The sequence below is a fragment of the Alligator sinensis genome, unplaced genomic scaffold, assembly GCF_000455745.1.
Source record: "Alligator sinensis unplaced genomic scaffold, ASM45574v1 scaffold125_1, whole genome shotgun sequence".
NCBI lineage: Eukaryota > Metazoa > Chordata > Crocodylia > Alligatoridae > Alligator > Alligator sinensis.
This window is the reverse complement of record NW_005841893.1, coordinates 2,336,913-2,342,342: the sequence shown is the minus strand read 5'-3', so window position 1 is coordinate 2,342,342 and position 5,430 is coordinate 2,336,913.

The window sequence follows — 5,430 nt, the reverse complement described above, 5'->3', positions numbered from 1 at the left end:
AAGCAATATCTTACTTCAGAAATGGCTGCATTTTGGTGACAATTGGGCAAACTCTCTCTCTACATGCTTATTTGCAAGGCTTGTAAAAGACAGTATATTTTCTACTTATCATTATATGTATTTCAATAGTACCCAGAGACCTCCTCAGGATTAATGCTCCAGCATAGCAAAAGCTGAGAAAAACATACAGAAAGGCATGGTTGAAGTGCTGTAGCCCTTACAAAAGGCTAAGAAAGTATTCAGAAGGAAGAGTGCAACATAAAAGCAGTGTGTTCAGAGCCAAGTCAGTAGGCTAGTGCACGTTCAGAGCCAAGACAGGATAGTATCCCGTTTTGATTTGTTTTGTTAATAATATATAATATATTGTACGTACAGATATATGTATGATCCCAGTCATTTGCCCAGTAGCGTAAGTTCAATGCCGAGCCACAAAGCACAGTGGAAAGGACCTGAGCAGTGAAGTTATTCCTAGTAATGAAGCTCAATGAGCTGTTTAGTTCCTACTGGGTTGCACCCTCTCCTACTTTACCTGAGACAAAGGCAATAATTCAGCATTGACTCATTAATTTTAAAGTCAGAAAATAATATTAGTCTGTTCCCCGGGTTTAACACAGGACATAGTATTTTGTCCTTTTATCCATGTTAATGAGCCTATTAACTTGTTCTTGATTAAGCATCCAGCCTGGATTTGAAGAGAGCAAGGGAATCTGCCTTCTACAACAACTTAATAAGGGACATTGTCAGGGTCACGTAGTTCAATGACCCTTCCTCTGCACACACTAGACAGCTTCCATCCACAGCCACTTCCAGAAACATTTTACAGTATCATCAGTCCTCTGTTTTTTCTTACTGTAGCCCAGGTACACCGAAGGGTATGCCCTGCTCCCACTCACAAAGGGGTGGTGAGAGGTAAGGGTGCTGTGGGAGGGGTCACCACCACTGACTCCTGGTTCCCTCCTACCTCTATAGAGTTAGACTCAAGACAGGCTCTTAACTATTTACAGTATTTATTAACATATAATATAGTTACATATATTTACACAGAGGACATTAACCAAAAACCAATGTCAAACCCTAAATAACACTCTGGGAGAATAACTCCCAACACACAACCCCTCAGGAAAAACAATATATATCCACAAGGAACCCACAGCTTCCTCACCCCACAGTGGGGAACCCATACTCAATTAAAGGGTCATGCAAAATATAACAGCAGAAATGTGATTTTACCCCTACAGAGGAACAGTTTCCTCTTTCTTTAATGTGGAATGATAGGCATCAAATGGGCCCCTACCTAGTAAGGGGATCTAACATTAAAAAAAACCCCAAACCCCCAACAGGGTGTTTTTCAGAAATTGCTCTGTCCTATGATAGCACTATTTACCCATCACAAATAAACAGTTTCAGCAGCATCACACAATACAATGTCACCATACAACATTTAAATATAAAGCACAATCATAAATAATTGTAATAACTATTCCTTAGTATAGTCCATTACCCATGGCAAGGGATAGTCCTCTTTCCAATAGGGGTCCCTTGGTGGGGGGGTTGATAAAGCACCATGGGCCCCTCTCCTTAGGGCCTTGACTGGGCTAGGGGCTGCTCACCCAGCCCCTTCTCTGGGCCTGCCTGCCCCAAATGTCTTTCCCCTGTGGGACCCAAGGGCCCAATGACTCACGCTCCCTCAGGTGGTGGTCAAGGTGCAGCTCGCTGGGGTCTCCCCCATGCCGCTGCTGGAGACTCAACCCAAGCTCCAGAAGGTAAGCCTGCTTCATTGTGTTAGTTCTGGGTTCCTCTGATTTCCATGGGCTTTAAAATGCATCTTCTTTAATATTTTGGGATTTTTGTGGATAGGTAGATACATCAATAAACCACTCAGGTGTTTTCCCTGAGAACTTTTGAGTTCTCCCAAGTTAAACCTTGGCCTGGGTGGCAAAGGCTAAGATTCAAGACAGAGCTGGGGGAGAGCTTAGCAACAGGTCTCGCAGTGATACTAAAGGTCAGTTCCATGCAATTTTTATAAGAGTGAGGTGGGTGGTTTCATAGAGGAGGAAGAAACCTAACCACACTTGAAGAAATTAGATTTATTCAACTGAAGAATAAGGTCCAGTGCTTTTTCCCTCTTTGTCAGAGGTACTGCAAGGATTTCATAGTTCAGTGGACTGAAAAACATGGACTCTAGCTCAATCATCTCTGTATGGATGCAAATTAGTTAGAAATGGCTGAATAAATCAACCAGGCACCTGTGGAAGTGCCGAGATGTGGAAGAAACAGAGGTTAGAGGGCTTGGGTACTGAGGTGAACACCTGACCCCACTGACAGTGGGAGTTTTGCCATTGGTTTTTATCCAGCCAGGGCTTTATCTGAGGTATTTAATCAGAAACTATGTCAGGAATGGATTTTTCTGCATACACAGCACATCCTGGTCATATGTGGTTGTTGAAATGTAGGAAATATGTAGGTTCTGTGAAAGACAACTTGGCCTGGGTAAGTCTTGTAATAAGCACCTTAAGCTTCCACAATAAGAACTGGAACAGAATCCTGTTGAGCCCTGGATAGTATCTCTTGTGAGCCTCTGTACAGCAAAAAGTCAAGATAATGGTTAGAAGCAAGATAAATGCTTTCCAACTTTGTTGGCAAAAGAAATTCAGTGAGGTTGTATATTAGCATCCAAAGCTTCCAGAGGAAAATCTGGGACTTGAACAATCAGTGCAATAGATAAAATAGTCACCCTTTCAACAACATCTGAAGCCATGATGCATTGAACCTGAGATAAGCATTTCTTGGGACTCTGATTGACACAAACACCTGTATGTCTCCTTGATGGGGAAGAAGCTTGTCTGAAACAGCAGCTCAAGGTCTGCTAGGGAATAACTAGAAACATTTTTTTTCAAGGTCAAAGGTCAAGTAAAATCAGTGCCAAAGGCCACATAAGCCTGAAGCCAGAAGAAATTCCAGAGAGGCAAACAGTCCAATACAACTAATTCTGCAAGAGCTTGTAAAAGAGAAATTAAAGAGGAGAAAGAGTCTCAAAGTAAAGCCTCATAGGCTAAGCACAGACGGTCAAAAAGCCCGAGGTTGATTTGGTTCAGTCTTTGCATGTTAGTCTAATCTGCAGAGATTAAACCGAGAAACAACTGGGCAGACATTCATTTTTGATTCAGAAAATGCGGCCACACACCAGAAGCCAGGGGCTGCTAAAGAGCAGCTCTCTGGCACATAGCCAACATGAGCTGTGCGTTCACTTCCTCTTCCTGCTGTGCCTGAGGTATCTGGGATTTGCAGTCCAGAATCACATCAGCAAGACTCTGCATGGTTGCTCATCACTTCCTCTTCTTGCTTCCAGGTGCCTCTGGGATTATAGACCACAGTTGCAACCAGCAGTAAGTTTTTAGCAGGGCAGGGCAGGGCAGCTCTGTACTGGGGGAAAGGGAAGTTTAACCCCCCTCTCTGGCCCCAGACCTCAGTTGGGGTTTGCCTGGGGTTTGCCTGGTGGGGGACAGTCCCTACCTCCCCCACCCTACACACACACTTTCTCTGCTGGAGCAGACAGCACAGCCCAGCCTAGTCCAGTCCAGGGCTGGAAAGCATGCTGGGATGCTGGGGGACTGTGATTTAACTTGAATCAGGAAGGAGTCTGGGATTTGAACCAGTCTGGCCCAAATCAGTTAAGTCTGATACTACAGTCAACCAGGTTTACCTGAAACCAGTTTCAGCCATTTTGAAACTGGTTTATGTGCACTGAGCTTCTGTTCTGTTACAGGTTTAAGCCAGTTGCTGATGACTTAAGACAGTTTATGTATAACTTCTGTCCCTAGCCATAAAGGAGGGAAACTGCACATGAATTTTTACTCCTCATGTAATCTGTTGTAACAATTTAATCCAGTACCTTGAACGAATCACAGTTTATCTGTCTGGTTGCTTACATGGGCAGTTTAATTGCTTCCTTAAGGAGAGGCTGGAGTTGGACCTGGAATGTGGAGAGTGGCTGTGTTTAGACCATGAGTTATTGATTTCACTAGGTCATGACTCTGTTATTGATTGACATCAGGCGCACCATGATCCGATGCTTAGTCTGTTTGCTTGGGCTCAATACTTTGTGCTGCTCCCAGAGGCAGTGTAGCTGCATCCATGCAGAGCTGCAGGTGGACTAAGCAGCACTGCTGAGTAGGGCCATTAAGCCAGCCATGCTACTCAAATGCTAGATGCTAATTAGCTTGCACCTATTGCTGTGTGGATGGGGCTACACTGTTTCCAAGTTCAGGAGCTGGCCTATGCAGAGCAAGGTGGTGTGTGCAAGGGTGTTTGCAGCCTAGCCATTGTGTATCTGCATGTCTGTGGTGCTTATGCGACTTCAATTGCCGTAGTATGCGGGCACCTCATAAGCTTCAGTCTACTTAGCCTCATGCACCTCTGTGATATAGGGTACTGTTATGATCCCCCTTTTTAAGATAGGGAACTGAGGCACAGAATGACTAAATGAGGTCACGTAGGAAGCTCATGATGGAACAAGGAACTGAACCTGGCTGTCCCAGAGCCTAAGCTAGCAGCCCAAGTAGCAGACTAATGTCACACCTCATGGCAATCAACAGTCACAACCTGGTGAAATCATAAGCATGGGTGGTGTAAAATTTGCCCATCAAACAGCTTATGTCCCACTGAAATATTAGAAATCTGCTACAGGGTGCATGTGGTCCATAGGCTTTGTTCTTGCTTTCTGTACTGGGGTGAAATTCCCCAGTATTTTCAGTAGGAATAGCCCATAGCATGTAGGAAAATTCTAATGCAAGCTGCACATCTGCTAAGTCACAGGTTGTATTACAAAGCATGTTTTATTCCACAGTCCCCAGTCACTTTTTGCACACCCTATAAATTGAATTATTTACACCCTATCTAATGTAACACGAAACATCTTTTAGATTTTCATCAGGAAACAAATGTATGAGAGCGCATAAAATATGTCAAGGAAGAACAGTTGCTTCTGAACTAATCCAGGTACTGGAATACACATTAAAGTTAGTAAGGGGTCCATTTATAAAAAATATTCCCCTCACTCAGAGCCAAAAAAGACCAGTTGCAATGCACAGCCTTGGTAATGGAGAGAGCTAAGCATAGGAAAGGAATGCTCGAAATGCAGTGATTCAGAAGAAGGTCCACTTGCAGCTTGTTGATTTGCTGTACTTCACGCAGGATCTGGAGTATGTAGGAGTTGCGGATGCACAGCACTTTGTAGGCTCAGGCTGATGCTGCCTTCTGTTATCTCTCTGTCATACCACTTCACAGCCTCTGCTTACCTTTTCCCTTTTCTTACAGCCTTGTACATGTGGATAATTTCTTGCTTGTGTTTTCATAGATTCATAGATGTTAGGGTTGGAAGGGACCTCAATAGATCATTGAGTCCGACCCCCTGCATAGGCAGGAAAGAGT